The sequence below is a fragment of the Rhinopithecus roxellana genome, chromosome 11, assembly GCF_007565055.1.
Source record: "Rhinopithecus roxellana isolate Shanxi Qingling chromosome 11, ASM756505v1, whole genome shotgun sequence".
Taxonomy (NCBI): domain Eukaryota; kingdom Metazoa; phylum Chordata; class Mammalia; order Primates; family Cercopithecidae; genus Rhinopithecus; species Rhinopithecus roxellana.
In genome coordinates, this window is record NC_044559.1 from 64,893,964 (window position 1) to 64,916,155 (window position 22,192).

Consider the following 22,192-nt stretch of genomic DNA (forward strand, 5'->3'; position numbering starts at 1 on the left):
CTTTTATTTGTCTTTGTATATATTTTGTCACGTCAATCACGGGCTGAATTTATATTTAACTCCGAGAGCATGGGTGGTAGGGAGGATGCTGTTGAACCAATTAAACATTTACAATGGAGGCAAAAGATTCCCTCTTTTCTTTTTACAAAATGTTGTATGCCAGAGACAAGAGGGAAGGTTGAATGCCCTTAGTTGCTAGTGGTGATAGGGCAGCCTTTGTCACCAAGTGTCTCATAGTCTAAGGTAGGGAGTGGTAGAAATGAATAAAACAATTACACTGGGTTTGTGCTGTACTCTCAGAATAGAAGAAAGTGTCACTCGAGCAGTTTCTCTAGAAATCATGAAGAAAGCAGTGTAATCAACATTCAGATTCAACAACCTGCTAATGTCTTCCACAGTGTCTCGGGGGACAAACCCTTCTTGGACTCCTATAGAAAGATGCTGCTAGAATTAACATTAGCACTTGTATTTCATTGTTACAAGGTTGGCTGAAACTTTACTCTTCTCTGCCTCCTTTCCCCCACCTGGGAAGGGGAGAAATTAGGGATAACAGGCATTCATTATTGTCAGTTGACACCAGAAAGCTTCACAATAACCCCAAGCATGGAGGGGACAAACACTCCCTGAGTTCCATAAGTCCAGAGTTATTATTTCACAAGACAGAGGACCAAAGTTCTGTTCAGATGGGAATAGGATCTCCTCACATAGGCTACTGGGGTATTACCAGAAGAAAGCAAGTCTTCTTACTGGCGAATAGTGTTAGATTTTAGAATATTAAGGAGGAAACTAATGGTAACCTGAAATGGAAGTCTGTCTTTTCTGTCCCTCTACCTTCACTCCGTTCTCATTCCGCCGCATCCTCTCCCCTCATCCGTGGAAACCAGAGCTTGCTCCCAACCTCACCTTCTACTCTGCAAGATCAGCATGGACTGGCCAGAAGAGAGAGAGAGCTGGGGAGAGGGGAGCATCCACCGTGAGACCCTGGGTCCCTGCAGGCTGAAAGGACTGCAAGGTGATTAGAGAAGGAGGGGGACCAGGACGACAAGGCATGAATAACACTCTTCTTCTTCACAGCCCTGCTTATCACTGCTTGTTCTACTTGGGATATTTTTTGGTTTTCTTTTTTTAGAGACAGGGTCTCACTCAATCACCAGGCTGGAGTGCAGTGGTGTAATCACAGCTCACCGCAGCTTTGAACTTTTGAGCTCAAGTGATCCTCCCCCCGCCCCCCGCAGCCTCCTGAGTAGCCTGGGACTACAGGCACAGGCTACCACAGTGGGCTAATGGTTTTGTTTTTACTTTTGTAGAGACCAAGTCTCCTATTCTCTTCAGGCTGATCTCAAACTCCTGGTCTCAAGTAATCCTCCCGCCTCAACTTCTGGAAGTGCTGGGATTTCAGGCGTGAGCCACTATGCCCAGCCTCTAGTTAGGACCTTTAAGGCAACTAACTGAAAGTTCTAGAAAAGAACTACATAGCTGCTTTGATGTCCAATATGTGTTTGTTTTAGGAAAATGGGGCATGGACATCGAATGAGCATCAGCAGCTGCCTTCCTGTGTCTTGGTAGAAACAGGATCCAGGAAGCCAGGATTGTCTGTCCAGAAAATAGCTCTGTTCCAACAGTTTCTACTTCCCAAATCACTCCCTAGAGTCACATGTTGTGGGAGAGAAGAGGAAAGACCTGCCAAGTAGTTTGCTGCATGTCTACCTGTCTGGCCCCACAATGAATTGAATGTTCCTTAAGGAAAAACTCATTCTTTGTTTGTTCTTCCTGTCTCCCCTCATGTAGTAACAAGACTCAATATCTTGCCCAGAGAGACTTTTCAATAAATGATTATTAATATTTATGCCAAAATCAAAAAATAATAACGTTTATTGAGCACAGTCTCCCAGATTGGCTTTACGCTAATGGTGGTAGAAGATACAGGACAAAGTATCATAGGTGAGAAATACTGCTTTTAAAGAGTTAAAAAATATAACAAAAAAAACAAATTGCATAGACATAAAAAGAAAGCTAACAATTTAAGTCTTTATAACGAGAAAAGCTTAGAGACGTTCAGTCACATACACAAGGCATACAGATGGTAAGGATGAAACTAGGATTCTAGCACTCTCCAAAACATCAAAACATTTAGCCAATCAAGGCAGTAGGGAAGGGATTCTGGGGCATGAACCAAATAGCTCCAGGAAAAAGGTTTCTGAAAAATTAGCCTCAAACCTGGACTAGGGTCTGACCTTCTAACTCCTGGCCCAAATTATTGTGAGATATGAAAAATTTTTTTTAAAGCCAAAGATGTCTGAGTAATAGGCCAAGGTTCACTTTTTCTTATTGAGCTAGCTCTTTCTTAGTACTCAGCATGGGTAGCAGGTCCTCACACTGTCATTATTTCTGGCTGACTCTCTTAAATGATGTGTTTAAGTCAACAGGTCAACTGTCTTCAGAAACATGATGAATGAGAGACACAGGAGGCTTCATGCCTAGTTTAAAACTTTCAGGGAGTTGATAGTTTTCAATCACCTTCTCTCTTGTTATCCAAATCTTATTTGGTTTGTTTGTTTTTCTTACCGGTGACCTAAGGCACCCCAAATTTAACCTTCTTAGGCATCCCACGGCAGCAAAGTCTACTAAAACCAGAATCACAAGTAACTAAAACCCAAGACTCCGTGTTGTTAGGGAAAAACCTCGCTGAGATAGCTGCACTTTGTAGCAGACTTTTTCATCAGTTTGTCTACTCCGCCCACACCCCCTCATCATGAGAGGGAAGCAGATATGCAGAGATAAGAGACCATGTGCCTGGGTCGCTGGCAAGAGGGATGCCCTGGTGGCCCAGCTGCTGGTGCCAGTGCCCGTGGGGCCTGCTGTCCTGTCTGCCCTTGGGTTCCACTTTTAGTTTTAAGGTCATTTTAATGGTCCTGAACACAGACATCATTGCTCTTTATCCATTTGTCACTAAAGTCCTTTATTACATTTTGTGAGTTTTCATTTACATCTCTGCTGTACCGCTCTAGGTTCATGAGTTTACTTACCTAATTGGAGTAGTTACTTGGTTTTGCTTTTATGTAATCAGAACAAAATACATTTGGCTTATCCACAATAAAATATAACAGTAAGCCAAAAAGTAAATTGCAAGTATTTGGGGAGATAGGAAAAGATTATCTTCAGTTATAAATCTGAATTATATCTCTAGTCACAAATTGTGGAGGGGGTTTCCAAATAGCTTTTAAAACTACTACTTGTTTCTTTTATTTATACAGTATCACCACATTCCATTATCTTAACTCTTAAAGTCTCTGAACTGGGAATGCCATACAGACTAATTCAATTGTCATTTTACAGATCAGGAAATTGAGTCTCAGAGAGGTTAAATGTCCCATTAGGCTGTTTGGCCCAGGAAAGGTTATTTTAGGCCAGCGCCTCCACCCCAGCCTTGACATCAGTGGGAAACAGATGTTTCTACATCTCTTCTGTCAGTAGGAATTTCCCTAATTGCTTGGTCAGGGGACCTCATCTTTGATGCAAGTCTTTAGGGACAAATGGGGGTCTTTTCATTGCCAACAACTCATTTCTATGTGATAGGATGTTGCGAAGTATTGATTGAAGTTTTTCCTGCTCTTGACTTTGATTTATGACACAGAGATAATGAACTATTGAGGTGTAAGTTATCCAAGTCCCTTGGAATTCAAAGAAATTCCTACTTCTGGCTGCAGGATGCCCTTCTCACTTGTCACCACTGACCACAGGGTACAGTAGAGGCTACCCTGAGGCCCCTTCAGGAGGAGAGATATAAGCTGACTTATAGAGGAAAGAGGTTGCTTTTGGGGAGACCCTTCATATTTAAAGCGAGGCTGCCCCCTTCTCAAGAAGAAGGCCACCAACTAATCTTTCCCTACAGGCACTGAAGTGATGCCCAAGAGAACTGCCTTGTAAACTATGGTGGGCAGATGGTCATTTCCATCCCTAGCTGAATGTCTGCTCAGCCTCTTGATATGCTGATCAAGTGGTAGATGAGCCCTGGGGAGAGATCAGAGGCAGGATAGGGAGAAAAAGAGGGGAAAGAACATCTCCCTCAGGTTCTCATTTCTCTAAAGGCAGAAAAAAATCAATTCCTCATGTGCCAAAGTCTCCAGAGGAGAGATAAGGTTGGGCAGAGGAAGGAGCTCCAGGGCTTCTGGGCCACCACAGTCAAGGGCACAGAGGAAAACAAGGCACGAGGCCCCTAGCTGGTGGAGAAAATGGGTTTTTGAAAGGAGCTACTAATGCTTTTTGGGTGTGGAGGGGGCTGCTTGGGGCTGAATAACTGGTCAGTGAAGTTCCTTGTGTTTCCAATTTGTCCAATCCCTGGACAAGGAACATGGATTCAGGAGAGGAGCTTGCCAGAGGGACCACATCTGGAGAGGTTGTCTTGTGGGGCTTATCGTTTCTCTGTCCCACATCCCAGTACCAGAAAACTAAGTGCAAAGAAGTAAACAGTGGACCTTTCTTCAGCTGCATATCTCCCTCCATCCCACTGTTCCATCCCAGGCCACCAGAGCCCCCAGAGCAGCCTGAGCTGGGCAGCAGGGTTGGGAGGAAGAGAACTTTGAATTGAACGAGGCATGGCTGTTTCAAAATGAATAGGTCTGAAGTTTTTTTGTTGTTGTTGTTTGTTTGTTTGTTTGTTTTGAGACAGAGTCTTGCTCTGTCGCCAGGCTGGAGTACAATGGCACGATCTTGGCTCACTGCAACCTCTGCCTCCTGGGTTGAAGTGATTCTCCTGCCTCAGCCTCCCGAGTAGCTGAGACTACAGGTGTGGACCACCACGCCCAGCTAATTTTTGTATTTTTAGTAGAGACGGGGTTTCACCACGTTTGCCAGGATGGTCTCAATCTCTTGACCTCGTGATCCACCCGCCTTGGCCTCCCAAAGTGCTAGGATTACAGGCGTGCACCACTGCGCCCAGCCAGATCTAAGTTTTAAGACCCTGGTTCCAATAACTAAAAGTGTTCCAATAACTAAAAGGCTGTTCCAATAACTAAAAGTGATGAGAAAGTATAGAATCTAACTATGATGTTCTTATCTCCCTGAAGTGGAGGGTTTGAAGGAGCCTAGACTGACTGAGTGCTCTTCCTTGGTTTTGTACTGTACTAAGTGTTTTGTACTACTCTAAGTGTTGTGTACTATGCTAAGTGTTTTGTATGCTGCAGCAGTTATGGTGGGTCGTGGATGGATAAGCAAAGAAAAAATAGATTCAAATCCACCATGTGCTTATCTTATATGACTGATTTATCTAACCAAGAATCCAGGAACTTTGAGAAACAGCACAACAGGGTGGGACGAGGTGCAGTTTTTATATCTGTAGACTTGATCCTGGCCTCCAGAGTCTCTAACAAGTGGTGAACTTCTGGTGACAGCATGCATACAAAGCAAAGTCTGTACAGATCTGAAGCTCTTGGCTTGCTCTGCCATCACTTTTTTATGCCTGAGATTGCATTACTATTCTGCAAAAAATGCAGTTAAAATCTATGTGCTTCTATTCACATTAGCAAAGACTTGGAACCAACCCAAATGTCCATCAATGATAGATTGGATTAAGAAAACGTGGCACCTATACTCCATGGAGTATTATGCAGCAATAAAAAAGGATGAATTCATGTCCTTTGCAGGGACATGGGTGAAGCTGGAAACCATCATTATCAGCAAACTATCACAAGGACAGAAAACCAAACACCACATGTTGTCACTCATAGGTGGGAACTGAACAATGAGAACACTTGGACACAGGACAGGGAACATCACACACCAGGACCTCCTGAGGGTGGGGGACTGGGGGAGGGATAGCATTAGAATAAATACCTAATATAAATGACAAGTTGATGGGTGCAGCAAACCAACATGGCACATGTGTATACCTATGTAACAAATGTACGCATTGTGCACATGTACCCTAGAACTTGAAGTTTAATAATTTTAAAAAATCTATGTGTTTATATTTAAGGACATGTTTACAAATATTGGATTCTCCTGGTTCTTGAACTAAACTTGCTGTCAGGCCAACCATATTCTCATCCATAGGGAAACATAGAATCATGCCCATGTCTTCCTGATCATTATCTCTGTCTCCAGCCCTCCATTTCCCCACATATACATCATCCTTGTAATGCTGTATCCCAAACAGATGTCACCTTATTAGTGCTCACAAAAGGCTTGTGGAATAGAACACAACTGAGATTAAAGACATTACCTAAGTTGCCCAAACTTACACAGCCAGTAAGTGACCAAGCCGAATTTTAAACACTGGCCTGCCTGACTCTTACCAATACTCATACTGCTTTGTTCAGAAGGAGGCACAGAGCTTTCCCCATCGTCTCTATCTGGTGGCTGGGTCAGGATGGGGGCAGCACATTGGAGAATATTGCATCCCAGGGATGTGGTAAGCTTCAGTCCCCAAAGTCCTAAGACCTTTTAGCTGTGGCCAGTGTGGGTCCTCAGAAGGTCAGCCTCCCTCAACCAAGTGTTTAGGGAGAGATTCTAGCTTTGGGCTACCTTGACAGCCTCCACAGAGCATCCTGAGCTGTAGAGAGCAAAAGGCATATCAACTCAGACACCTCTCTTTATAATCAGAAGAACCATCCATTTTTTCACATCCCTCATGTTCCAAGCACTATACTAGATACATTATATAAATATTATTTGATCATTATAATATGCTTTGAAAATAGATGTTATTATTGTTTATTTTTTTAGTTAGGGGAACTTAGGCTCAGAAAAGTGAGTTATCTGATAAGTGCCATGGCTAGGATTGGAATTGAGTTATATGTGTTAGATTGCCTGCATCAAGTCCCCGCCTGAGTCTTCATTGCTCCCATTGTGGCCAGGGCACTCTGCTCTGCCAGACTTTGGACTCGTATGACTTATTTGGCTAATGAGCCATTATTACTCCATTTGTTAACATATGGAATACAAGCCAATTATGCTTCTTGCCCTTATACTTTTATTGTTTCTCTGACTTTACCATAAGAATATGCTTGGGTAGCCTAGAGAATGAGACAGACAGAGAATGACCAGGCCAGCCCAGCTGTTCGCAGGTGAGTGAGAGGGCCCAGATAAGATCAGCAAGCCATCCAGCTAGCCAACCTGCAGCTGGACAGCTGCTGACTACAGACGTATGAGCAAGTAGGCCCTCCTGATCCCAGCTCAACGTAGTATAACCCCTCAGCCAACCCTATAGGTTCAAAGAAAATAATAAAAAGTGTTGTTTAAGCTAGTAAGTTTTGGGGTGGTTTATTAACAGCAATAGCTGTCAGATACAGTATGTCTCCAAACCTGCACACCTGTGTTTTTCCCTCCTCACTATATGAAACGCATAACCTTAAATCCAACACTGTGTCAGAGGGACTTCATTGTCAGGGTAAGAGGTTGTGCTAGATGACTTCCAAAGCACCCTCAGCACCAGGATCTATGATTCTCTGTGCAGCAAGCAAAATCTATCAGCAGTTTTCCTTCATCATTTTTTTCTCTCTCTCTCCAGGTAACTTTGGGCCACTTTATGACGGCCCAGATATCTCTGATCCTGTAGTGTGCTGCCCTAGTCTGGTCAATGCTTGGAGTTTTATAACCCTCCAGAGCTTCAGTTTCTTCATCTATAAAATAATCATGGGACTTCTACTAGGGGCTTCATCTATAAAATAATCATAGGGCTTCTACTTGCAATTAATCTGGTAAAATCTTTTTCTTCAACAAACACCAATAAAGAGAATCAAAAATAACTTGATTTTTTTTCTCAGGCTGGAGAGTGGCACATATCCACTGTTTTATCTAGGATTAGGTCCCAGGAATATCTCCTGTTCTCTGTTACAATGAAGTCCAAAGGGCCTTGATCATACTGACATTCCAGAGAGCATCATTGAGGTCCTCTATATTGATTGAACTTAATAAGTGGGAAGTGGCAAGTAGTATGGATACTGTAGTAAAAATACATGTATACCAGAGGGAGGGAGCTACATCCCAAGGAGATTCAGATACTCTTCACATTGGTCTAGTTTTTGGGTCCAACAGTCTGAGTCATGCGGAGAAATCCCATCCAAGGTAAAGGACAAGTTGTACTTTGCTTCTCCTACCACGAAGAACAGGCACAGCACTAAATAGGCTTCTTTGGATTCTGGAGGCAGCATATTCCATACTTGGGACTAGTTCTCAACACATTTATTGAGTGACTCAGAAAGCTTCCAGGTTTGAGTGGGACCAGAGCAAGAGAATCTGCAGCAGATTCAGGCTGTGATGCAGTGAAAAGTGTTCTGCCATTCAGGACATATGACTCATCAGACTCAGTAGTGCTAAAGATAGCTATGGCAGATACCAATTCTGGGTGGAGTCTCTGCCAAGGTCCAACAGAAGAGTCACATCACAGACCCAAGGGTTCTGGAGCAAGACCATGCAATCTATGGCAGAGAACTAGTTACCATTTGCAAAGCAGCATCTGGTGTAGTTCTGGGCCTTAGCAGAGGTTAAGTACCCGAGCATGGGACATAAAATTACAGATCATGAGATGGGTATTATCCGATTCATCATTTCATGAGGTCAGGCAATCCAGTGTACAATAGAAATGGCACATTTAGACTTGGATCCAAGCAGACCCAAAAGGTACAAATAAGTTTACATGAATAGATGACACAGACCTTCATGTTACCTACCTCTGTTGCACAAATTCCTCGACCTCAGTTCTCACTATGGAGATTCCCCTGCAATAAACTAACAGAGAGAAAAAACTCCAGCCTGGCGTAGAGCTGGAATAAATACAGCTATCACATTTCAGAAATACTCAGAGGGAGTCCCAAAGGACAGTGCAAAAGGAAAATCCTCCCAGTCAGCAAGACTTTCAGCAGTGTAATTGGTCATTCAGTTTAAATAAAGCAAAAAACAGCTTGAGGTACAGACATACACAGAACATAGAGAAGTGAAGAGTGGCTTGGCTAGCTAGTAGGGATCCTGGGAAAAGAAAGATTGAAAGACCAGAGAAAAGGAAGTTTGGGAAAGAGTCATGGAAATGGGAGCAACACACCTGTATCTTTGAAGGGGAGGCACTGAACAGGTAGGCAGGATGAGTTGTCCTATGGATCTAAGCCAGCATCTCCTCTCAGCCACCTCAGTACTTGGGCAATGGGCCCATGAGTGGCCATTGTTGTAGGGATGGTGCTATCAATGAGCCCAAAATTATGGCATTCCTCTTATTATGGCTCTTACAGCCACTGGCATTCATGAATGCCCTTCCTGACATCTGCAGAGACTGACACCGAGCACTTGCTATGGCACTATTATTGTAAGGAGACCAGCCAGCCACATGGTAGCATTTATTATTGATCGTGTGATTACTATATTACTAGAAGGGGAGGTTTGGATCATAATCCTGCAAGACACAGTCTGGAACACTGTAATCCCAAATGTTGAAATCCCAGAAAAATCAAAATCCCTAAAGTCTAAAATCCCTGATGCCTAAAATTCTGAAGATCACAATCACAGAATAGTTGCATCATGTTAGAACTATTACCTTGTTGTCTTTATTTGGAAATTAAGCATGGCTTAAGAAGATGTGTATGGGTGCCAAGTTAACAAAGGGCAGATCTGTGGGCTTCATTTTAGGTGTCAACTTTACTGGATTGGAAAATACGTAGAAACCTGGTAAAGCATTATTTTGGGTGTTGCTGTTCAATCACCAGTATTGTTTCCACCAAATTTGTGACCTGTATATGAATGCATGCAGTATAGATTTCCAAGTACCCCAAACAACACAGAAGCGTGACACAGAATATTGGAAAATTTAATAGGGAACATTCATGTCGGTGACTTGAAAACGCTCAAACAGAGCAATGCCACGTAGAAAGTTAACATGAATGTGTTCTCCAAGGAGAGCCATATCCGAAAAGAAAAATAGCAGCTATTCATCATGATGCAAGATTTCAACATATAGTTGATGATTGTGAAAGTTAGCTAGGTCTTATGAATGATCACCATCCAATTGCTCATAACCTATTCCTGTAACATACTTTTTCATATGTTAAATTTTCTTATGTTGTTTCTTTTCTTTTTTAGCTTTTTTTCACTACTTTAAATTTCGAATATTATTTTTTACAATTTTTTATGCTATATGTTTCTGTTTCATCTTTGCATCATTTCTGATATGGGAGGTAGACATTGTATAGAGATTTTTTGAGAGTTCTAATTTGTTTTACGCATTTGTTGCAAACTTGACCTCATAAAAGTTCATTATCACAACTTTGTGTGTGAGCATTGTGTGTATATGTAAAAACATTGCAACTTTCTCAGTAAATTAAGGGACTTTCTTTTCGTACATCTGCATTTGTGAAAGATGAAATTTCTCGAAACCTCAGCTCTTTGGATAACCCCATACGTGGTGGTGACCCATGGCGATTTTTGATTGATCTTGTCAAAAGACTTAGGTTGTTTATCACAGTACTTTAGATGACCACAGTTATAAAGCTGAGTGCACACAATTACCAACCATAGTGACATTTGTTTATACATTTCCCTTTTTGACCTATTTCTTTACCATACAGTTTGCCTACTCATACCTGTTATATCTGTGTGATGTCATTAGTATACCTGAGTGTTTATGCTTGCAAAAATATGTGTGTTATTATTGTCCATTTTATTGTTTAAAGTGGCCCATGAAATGTTCTGATGTGTTTTTATATGTTTCTCAAATAAATCCCCTTTTAAAAATGTAAATAAGTATATTTTAAATAATTTTAAAAATTAGTTTTTCCAGATCTTTTGGAATTTCAACATTTGGGATCGTGGCATTCAGGATTATGATTGGCTAGGATATGCTAGACCCCTTCATACCCAATGATTCATCCTCACTAGATTTGATATCTCTCTCTCTGGGTATGGGTTTGCCTTCGATACCTGTGGTGCCTCTTCCAGCACCCCCCACTCCAGGTCTTATAGAATGTCTGATTTCTTGACATGAAATTTACATATTGTATTGTATTAGACCAACAGACCTGTTTTACAGTGAAGAGGAGGTGATGTCTGGCATATAACTATGGAACTCATTTGTCCTACTATGTACTAAATCACCTGGAAGAAGCCAGAATGATAGAATCGTGGAATGGTCAATTAAAGGCTCAGCTATGACATCGTATCAAGAAAAACATATCCTGCAGAAGTGGGGTGCATGCAGTATACACAATGAACCAATAACTGACATATAATGTTGTATACCCAATAGCTAGAATACACGGTTCTGGGAACCAAGAGGGTGGGAGTAGCATTGACCCCTCTCACCATAATTCTCAAGGACTCACTTGTGAACTTGTGCTTCCTATTCCTGCAGCCTTAAGTTGTGACTGGTTCTTTTTTATGAGCAGTAGGAGAAGGATGTTTCCACAAGGGCACTCAGTAAAGGTTCTATTGAATCTGAAACTACTATTAGCATCTAGTCATGTTTGATTTTTAAAGCCAATGGGCCAAAAGTTAGATTCAGAAATTATTAATTATTAATATAACTCTTTTCCTGGGTTATTATGAGGAGCTAGGATTAGTGTTGTATAGTCAGAGCAGGAAGAAGTGCATCTGGAATCAGAGGTATTTCTTGGTGCTTCCATGCTCAGTGATAACCATAAATGGGCAATTATAGGAATCATGATCCAACAAGGAAAACCTAACCATGGGCTCCAATCCCTCAGAAGTGAAAGTCAGGTCACCCCACCAGACAAGCATCCTATACCTACTGAAGTGAAGCCAAATGTGAGAAAAATATGGAAAGGATAGTGGAGGAAGAAGATGATAAACACCAATTATAGCCTAGGAGCAGTGGCAGCCACAGAGGCTCCAGCTTGTTCCATCAATCCTCCTGAATTGGGTATTTAATAGATTTTGAGACCACACAACACCTTGAAGGCTCTCTGATGCACTATATTTAACATAGGGCAAGAACAGATCCAAGTGATGTGAAGAGACCAACGGATATTGGTCCAGACTAGTTCCTTGCTTCATGTCCTCTTAGTCCACCTTTTACGCTGGCCATTGCTGCCACAACATGCAGGTATAACCTGGAAACACTGTTCTCTGCCACTGTACTAGTTTCTGATGGCTGCTATAACAAATTATCACAAAACTTGGTAGCTTAAAACAACATAAAACTTTTCCCTTACAGTTCTATGTGCCAGAAATCCAAACTAAATCTTACAGGGCTAAATTGAGGTGTTGGTACAGTCATGCTTCCTCTGGAGGCTCAAGGGGAGAACCTCCTTCCTCAAATTTTCTGGTTCTTGACATACATTCCTTGGCTCATGACCCCTTCTTCCATCTTCAAAGCCAGTGGTGTAGCATCTTGTCTCTCTGAATCTAGTTTCATCACATGGCCTTCTTTTTCAATGTTAGTCAAATCCCCCTTTTATAAGGACACGTGGGATTGCACTTAGGGATCACCCAGACAATCAAGGATAATCTCTTCATTTCAAAGTGTTTAATTTAATCACATCTGAAAAGTCCATTTTATATATATATATAAAGTAATATTCATAGGTTCCAGAGGTTAGGACCTGGATACCTTTGGGGGTCATGATTAAGCCTACCATAGCAACCATCATATGGGATGCCTAAGGGAACATGATCAGGCATTCTGGTGCACACAAAAAAATATGGAAGTTTAGCCGGGCACAGTGGCCCACCCTGTAATCTCAGAACTTTGGAAGACCAAGGTGAGTGGGTCACTTCAGCTCAGGAGTTCAAGACCAGCCTGGGCAATATGGTGAAACCTCGTCTCTACTAAATATGCAAAAAATAGCCTGGCGTGGTGGTGCGCACATGTGTTCCCATCTACTCAGGAGGCTGAGATGGGAGGATAGCTTGGCCCGGGAAGTGGAGGTTGTTGTGAGCTGAGATTGTTCACCGCACCTCCAACCTGGGTGACAGAGAGAGACCCTGTCTATAAAAAAAAAAAAGGCAGTGGTTGGCAAGATGGCCAAATAGGAACAACTCTGGTCTGCAGCTCCCAGCAAGATCAATGCAGAAGGCAGATGATTTCTGCATTTCCAACTGAGGCACCTGGCTCATCTCACTGGGACTGGTTAGACAGTGGGTGTAGCCCACAGAGGCCAAGTTGAAGCAGGGTAGGGTGTTGCCTCAACCAGGAAGTGTAAGGGGTTGAGGAACTCCCTCATCTAGCCAAGGGAAGCCATGAGGGACTGAACTGTGAGGAATGGTGCATTCTGGCCCAGATACTACACTTTTCCCACAGTCTTCACAACCTGTATACCAGGAGATTCCCTTGGTTGCCTATACCACCAGGGTCCTGGGTTTCAAGCACAAAACTAAGCAGCCATTTGGGCAGACATTGAGCTAGCTGCAGGAGTTTTTCTTCATACCCCAGTGGCACCTGGAAGGCCAGAGAGATGGAACTGTTCACTCCCCTGGAAATGGGGCTGAAGCCAGGGAGCCAAGTGGTCTAGCTCAGCAGATCTCACCCCCAAGGAGACCAGTAAGCTAAGATCCACTGGTTTGAAATTCTCACTGCCAGCACAGCATCTGAAGTCGACCTGGAATGCTTGAGCTTGGTTGGGGAAGGAGCATCCACCATTACTGAGGCTTGAGTAGGCAGTTTTCCCCTCACAGTGTAAACAAAGCTGCCTGGAAGTTCAAACTGGGCAGAGCCCAACACAGCTTGGCAAAGTCACTGAGGCCAGACTGCCTCTTTAGATTCCTCCTTTCTGAGAAGGGAATCTCTGAAAGAAAGGCAGTAGCCCTAGTCAGGGTCTTATAGATCAAACTCCCATCTCCCTGAGGCAGAACAACTGGGGAAAGGGGTGGCTATAAGCTCAGCTTCAGCAGAATTAAACATTCCTGCCTGCTGGCTCTGAAGAGAGCAGCAGATCTCCCAGCATAGTACCTGAGTTCTGCTAAGGGACAGAGTGTCTCCTCAAGTGCCTCCCTGACCCCTGTGCCTCCTGACTGGGAGACACCTCCCAGCAGGGGTTGATAGACATCTCATGCAGGAGAGCTCCAGTTGGCATCTGGTGGGTGACCCTCTGGGATGAAGCTTCCAGAGAAAGGAACAGGCTGCTGTTCTGCAACCTCTGTTGGTGATACCCAGGGAAACAGGGTCTGGAGTGGACCTCCAGCAAACTCCAGCAGACCTGCAGCTGAGAGGCTTGACTGTTAGAAGGAAAACTAACAAATAGAAAAGAATAGCATCAACATCAATAAAAAGGATGTCCACACAAAAACCCCATTCCAAGGTCACAAACATCAAAGACCAAAGGTAGATAAATCCACAAAGATGAGAAAAAATAAGTGCAAAAAGGCTGAAAATTCCAAAAACCAGACCACCTCTTCTCCTTAAAAGGATCACAACTCCTTGCCAGCAAGGGAACAAAACTGGATAGAGAATGAGTTTGACGAATTGACAGAAGTAGGCTTCAGAAAGTGAGTAATAACAAACTCCTCCAAGGTAAAGGAGCATGATCTAACCCAATGCAAGGAAGCTAAGAACCTTGAAAAAGGTTAGAGGAATTGTTAACTAGAATAACCAGTTTAGAGAAGAGCATAAATGACCTGATGGAGCTGAAAAACACAGCATGAGAACTTCCTGAAGCATACACGAGTATCAATAGCTGAATTGATCAAGTGGAAGAAAGGATATCAGAGATTGAAGATCAACATAATGAAATAAAGCATGAAGACAAGATAGAGAAAAAAGAATAAAAAAGATAGAGAAAAAAGAAAGAAAAAAGAACAAACAAAGCCACCAAGAAATATGGGACTATGTGAAAAGACCAAACCTACACTTGATTGGTGTACCTGAAAGTGACAGGGAGAATGGAACCAAGCTGGAAAACGCTCTTCAGGATATATCCAGGAGAACTTCCCCAACCTAGCAAGATAGGCCAACATCCAAATTCAGGAAATATAAAGAACACCACAAAGATACTCCTTGAGAAGAGCAACCCCAAGACACATAATTGTCAGATTCACCAAGGTTGAAATGAAGGAAAAAATGTTAAGGGCAGCCAGAGAGAAAGGTTGGGATACCCACAAGGGGAAGCCCATCAGACTAACAGCAGATTTCTCTGCAGAAACTTTACAAGCCAGAAGAGAGTGGGGGCCAATATTCAACATTCTTGAAAAGAATTTTCAACCCAGAATTTCATATTCAGTCAAACTACGCGTCATAAATGAAGGAGAAATAAAATTCTTTACAGACAAGCAAATGCTGAGGGATTTTGTCACCACCAGGCCTGCCTTACAAGAGCTCCTGAAGGAAGCACTAAATATGGAAAAGAAAAACCACTACTAGCCACTGCAAAAACATACCAAATTGTAAAGACCATCAACACTATGAAGAAACTGCATCAACTAATGGGCAAAATAACCAGCTAGCATCATAATGAAAGGATCAAATTCACATATAACATTAACCTTAAATGTAAGTGGGCTAAATGCCCCAATTAAAAGACACATACTGGCAAATTGGATAAAGAGTCAAGATCCATTGGTGTGCTGTATTCAGGAGACCCATCTCATGTGCAAAGACACACATAGACTCAAAATACAGAGATGAAGGAATATTTACCAAGCAAATGCAAAGAAAAAAAAAAAAAAACACAGGGGTTGCAATTCTAGTCTCTGATAAAACAGACTTTAAACCAACAAAGACCAAAAAAAACAACAAAGGGCATTACATAATGGTAAAGGCATTAATGCAACAAGAAGAGCTAACTATCCTAAATATATATGCACCCAACACAGGAACACCTAGATTCATAAGGCAAGTTCTTAGAGACCTATGAAGAGACTTAGACTCCTGCACAATAATAGTGGGAGACTTTAACACCCCACTGCCTATCTGACAGATCAACAAGACAGAAAATTAACAAGAATATTCAGGACTTGAACTCAGCTCTGGACCAAGCAGACCTAACAGACATCTACAGAACTCTCCACCCCAAATCAACAGAATATACAATCTTCTCAGTACCACATCACACTTATTCTAAAATTGACCACATAATTGGAAGTAAAACATGCCTCAGCAAATGCAAAAGAATGGAAATAATAACAGTCTCTCAGACCACAGTGTAATCCAGTTAGAACTCAGGATTAAGAAACTCAGTCAAAACTGCACAACTACATGGAAACTGAAAAACCTGCTCCTGAATGACCACTAGGTAAATAACGAAATTAAGGCAGAAATGAATTCTTTGAAATCAATGAGAACAAAGACACAATGTACCAGAATCTCTGGGACACAGCAAAAGCAGTATTTGAGGGAAATTTATAGCACTAAATGCCCATAGGAGAAAGCGGGAAAGATCTAAGATCAACACTCTAACATCACAATTAAAAGAACTAGACAAGCAAAAGCAAATAAATTCAAAAGCTAGCAGAAGACAAGAAATAACTAAGATCAGAGTAGAACTGAAGGAGATAGAGACATGAAAAACACTTCAAAAACTCAATGAATCCAGGAGCTGGTTTTTTGAAAATATTAACAAAATAGACCGCTAGCCAGACTAATAAGAAAAAAGAGAAGAATCAAATAGACACAACAAAAAATGATAAAGAGGGTATCACTACTGATCCAACAGAAATACAAACTACCGTCAGAGAATACTATAAACACCTCTATGCAAATAAACTAGAAAATCTAGAAGAAATGCATAAATTCCTGGACACATACAACCTCCCAAGACTAAACCAAGAAGAAGTGGAATCCTTGAATAGACCAATAACAAGTTCTCAAATTGAGTCAGTAATTAATAGCCTGTCAACCAAAAAAAGCCCAGGACCAGGGGGATTCACACCTGACTTATACCAGTGGTACAAAGAGGAGCCAGTACCATTTCTTCTGAAACTTTTCCAAACGATAGAAAAAGAAGGATTCCTCCCTAATTCATTTTATGAGGCCAGCATTATTGTGATATCAAAACCTGTCAGAGACACATACAAAAAAGAACATTTCAGGCCAATATCCCTGATGAACATTGATGAGAAAATCCTCTATAAAATACTGGCAAACCAAATCCAGCAGCAAATCAAAAAGCTTATCCACCACGATCAAGTTGGCTTCATCCCTGGGATGCAAGGCTTGTTCAACATACACAAATCAATAAACATAATCCATCACATAAACAGAACCAATGACAAAACCACATGATTATTTCAATAGATGCAGAAAAGGCCTTCAATAAAATTCAACACCCCTTCATGCTAAAAACTCTCAATAAACTAAGTTTTGAAGGAACATACCTCAAAATAATAAGAGCTAAATTTATTACAAACCCACAGGCAATATCATACTGAATGGGCAAAAGCGGGAAGCATTCCCTTTGAAAACATGCACAAGACAAGGATGCCCTCTCTCACCACTCCTATTCAACATAGTGTTGGAAGTTCTAGCAGAGCAATTAGGTAAGAGAAAGAAATAAAGGGTATTCAAATCGGAAGAGAGAAAGTCAAATTGTCTCTGTTTGCAGATGACATGATTGTATATTTAGAAAACCCCATCATCTCAGCCCAAAATCTCCTTAAACTGATAAGTAACTTCAGCAAAATCTCAGGATATAAAATCAATGTCCAAAAATCACAAGCATTCCTATACACCAATAATAGAGAGCCAAATTATGAGTAAACTCCCATTCACAATTGCTACAAAGAGAATAAAAACCTAAGAATACAACTTAAAGTGGATGTGGAGAACCTCTTCAAGGAGAACTACAAACCACTGCTCAAGGAAATAAGGGAGGACACAAATAAATGGAAAAACATTCTATGTCCATGGATAGCAAGAATCAATATTGTAAAAATGGCCCTACTTCCCAAAGTAATTTATAGATTCAGTACTATCCCCATCAAGCTACCACTGACTTTCTTCACAGAATTGGAGTAAACTACTTTAAATTTCATATGGAACCAAAAAAGAGCCCATATAGCCAAGACAATCCTAAGCAAAAGAACAAAGGTGGAGGCATCATGCTACCTGACTTTAAACTCTACTACAAGGCTACAGTAACCAAAACAGCATGGTACTGGTACTAAAACAGATATATAGACCAATGGACAGAACACAGGCCTCAGAAATAACACCACACATCTACAACCATCTGGTCTTTGACAAACCTGACAAAAACAAGCAATGGGGAAAGGATTCCCTGTTTAATCAATGGTGTTGGGAAAGCTGGCTAGCCATATGCAGAAAACTGAAACTGAACCCCTTTCTTACACCTTATACAAAAATTAACTCAAGATGGATTGAAGGCTTAAACATAACACCTAAAACCATAAAAACCCCTAGAAGGAAACCTAGGCAATACCATTCAGGACATAGGCATGGAAAAAGACTAAAATAACAAAAGGAATGGCAACAAAAGCCAAAATAGATAAATGGGATCTAATTAAACTAAAGAACTTCTGCACAGCACAAGAAACTATCATCAGAGTGAACCAGCAACCTACAGAATGGAGAAAATTTTTGCAGTATATCCATCTGACAAAAGGCTAATATTCAGAATCTGCAAGGAACTTAAATCTACAAGAAAAAAACAAACGAACTCATCAAAGAGTGGGCAAAGGATATGAACAGACACTTCTCAAAAGAAGGCATTTATGCAGCCAACAAACATATGAATAAAAGCTTATCATCACTGGTCATTAGAGAAATGCAAATCAAAACCACAATGAGATACCATCTCACACCAGTTAGAATGGCAATCATTAAAAAGTCAGGAAACAACAGTTGCTGGAGATGATGTGGAGAAATAGGAACACTTTTACACTGTTGGTGGGAGTGTAAATTAGTTCAACTATTGTGGAAGACAGTGTGGAGATTCCTCAAGGATCTAGAACCAGAAATACCATTTGACCCAGCAATTCTATTACTGGATATATACCCAAGGGATTATAAATCATTCTACTATAAAGACACATGCACATGTATGTTTATTGCAGCGCTATTCACAATAGCAAAGACTTGGAAACAACTCAAATGCCCATCGGTGATAGACTGGATAAAGAAAATGTGGCACATATACACCATGGAATACTATGCAGCCATGAAAAAGGATGAGTTCATGTCCTTTGAGCGACATGGATGAAGCTGGAAACCATCATTCTCAGGAAACTAACACAGGAACAGAAAACCAAACACCACATGTTCTAACTCATAAGTGGGAGTTGAACAAAGAAAACACATGGACACAGGAAGGAGAATATCACACACTGGGGCCAGTCAGGGAGTGGGGAGTTAGGGGAGGGATAGCATTAGGACAAATACCTAATGTAGATGACAGGTGGATGGGTGCAGCAAACCACCATGGCATGTGTATACCTATTTAACAAACCTGCATGTTCTGCACATGTATCCCAGAACTTAAAGTATAATGAAAAAGAAAAGGAAAAGAAAAGAAATCTGGAGGTTTGAGAGAATTAATACCCCAATGAACAACCCTTGATCAAGGGGAACAAGAGCTCATGGCTAGTCCTCTGTACCATGTCTCACTCAGACAGTTCTGACATACTTTCTACCTAGCTCCTCAGAGTTTCTCCAGCAAGACCGGGGACCAGTTGCCCAAAATGGTAACCAGCCCAATAAAGCAGCAAATTTTATATCTCTATATAACATCTCCATATTGATAATTCTCAAGCATCTCTCAAGCATGGACTATTCCCCTAAATTTCAAACTCCTATATTCATACTACTTCCTCAACATGCCTTCCTGGAGGTCTAATAGACATCTCAAGCTCAACATGTCCAAAAACAAAACCTGATTCCTTCTCTTCCAAAACATGTCTCTCCCAAAGCCTTCCCCACTTCAGTGCATGGCAGCTTCATCTCCCCATTTGCTCAGTGAAAAACCTTGGTTCATTCTTGACTCTTCTCATTTTCTCATACCCCACCACTTTTCCATCAGAAAATCTTGGTTGGTGTTACCTCCAAAACATACCCATTCTGTGTTCACCTTTTACACTTCCGCTTTACCCAGCCACAATAATCCTGACCTGTGTTATTGTTTTAGCCTTCTTATGGTCTCTGTGATCCCACCCTTGCTGCTTTGCCATCTTTTCTCAACATAGCAGTCAAAAGATCCTTTTTAAACATAAATAAAAGTGTCATTTAAATAAAAAATTGTCACTCCTCTATTCAAGCTTTCCAGGGATCTCTCATCTCATTCAGAATAATCCAAAGTATCAATGATCCAAAAAGTCCCACATGGCCGGGCATGGTAGCTTAAGCCTATAATCCCAGCACTTTGGGAGGCCAAGGCAGGTGGATCACCTGAGGTCGGGAGTTCGAGACCAGCCTGACCAACATGGTGAAACCCTGTCTCAACTAAAAGTATAAAAATTAGCCAGGCCTGGTGGCTAATGCCTGTAATCCCAGCTACTCAGGAGGCTGAGGCAGGAGAATCGCTTGAACCCGGGAGGCGGAAGTTGCAGTGAGCGGAGATCACGTCATTGTACTCCAGCCTGAGCGACAACAGCGAAACTCCGTCTCAAAAAAAAAAAAAAAAAGAGTCCTAAGGGTCAGGCTGGATCACGCCTATAATCCCAGCACTTTGGGATACAAGGAGGGAGTATCCCTTGAACCCAGGAGCTTGAAGCCAGCCTCGGCAACATAGTGAGACTCTGCTTTCTACAAAAAATACAAAAGTTACCTGGGTGTGGTGGTGCGCATCTGTAATCCCAGCTGCTTGGGAGGTTGAGATGGGGGGATCGCTTGAGCTCAGGAGATAATGCTGCAGTGAGCAAAGTTTGTGCCATTGCACTCTGGTCTGGGGAAGAGAACGAGACCCGGTTTCTAAAGATAAACTCATAAATAAAAATTCCAACAGGATCTGGCCCTCACTACTTCTCTTCTCTCTCTCCACTGCAGCCACACTGCCTCTCCACTATTCCTCAAATACGCTAAGCATGCTTTTGCCTCAGGGACTTTTCACAAGCAGTTCCCTCTGGCTGGAAGGCATTTTCTGCAGATATGTACATAGATTCCTCTTCCTTCAGGCCTGTGTTCAGCTGTTACCTCATCATCCTGTGTAACACGTAGCTACTTCTTACCTTGTTTTGTTTTCCTTCATGGCGCTTACTGCCATGCAGTATTTGCTTGTTTATATATGTATTGTTTAGCTTCTCTCACTGTAGAATTTTATCTCTTCCATGAGGAGTTCTGTAAGAGAAAGGGCTTCGTTTTGTTTACTGTTCTGTCCCTAGAACAATACTGGACACATTGTTAACATTCAACATCCGAATGAAGGACATGTTAGGTGTTACTTATACTCCTCATTTGTCAAGAAGATACCTAAGGTGGCATGAGATGAGAACTTGGGTCTTTTAACTCTTCATTCAGTCATTTCCCTGGCACCCCCTGTGAACTTTGCTGTTGTTGAGGCGGGAGCTCCAGATGAAGTGGGAAGATTCAGGCCCAGGTTTTCCCAGACCTCATGGGTCCTAGTTGTCATTGTTAGAGCTGGAAACTGCATGTCTCTGTGGTTAGGCTATGGCTGTGTCTCCTGCACAGGAAGTCAGTTAACCATAGAAGTACTCAGAAAACAAACTGACAACCTATTTCTTCCCAGGTTCATCTCAGAGCAGCTCAATTCTTTTATCAGTATGCAAAGGAAAGAGTGAGCTTTGGAAGGCTCTTTTCAGTAGACCTGGTCAAAATCTTAAGCTACTAGTCAAAGAGCATAAAATTCGGAAAATCAGAATGTAGTACAAAATCCAATGTACACTGAAGGGATTTAACAAAATTTAGTGGAGAGTTTTAGTTCTACCAGTCATTTTCTCTTTAAAGTGTTAGTTAAAAAGAAATACCTGAAAAAAAATGCTATGGATATGAAAAAAGGTTTGAGAAGTTTGACTTCTAAATTCTCAGTGTCTTCACAGTTTTTTTCTTTCCCAAAAGCTGACATGTTTTATTTTGTCTTCATATTAAAAGCTATTTTTTAGGCTGGGTGCAGTGGCCCACCCCTATAATCCCAGCACTTTGGGAGGCCAAGACTAGAGGATCGCTTTAGCCCAGGAGTTTGAGACCGGTCTGGGCAATATAATGAGACCTTGTCTCTACAAGAAATTTAAAAATTAGCCAAGCATGGTGGGGTGCACCTGTAGTCTCAGCTACTTGGGAGGCTGAGGTGGGAGGATCACTTGAGCCCAGGACGGGGAGGCTGCAGTGAGCTGAGATTGTGCCACTTCTCTC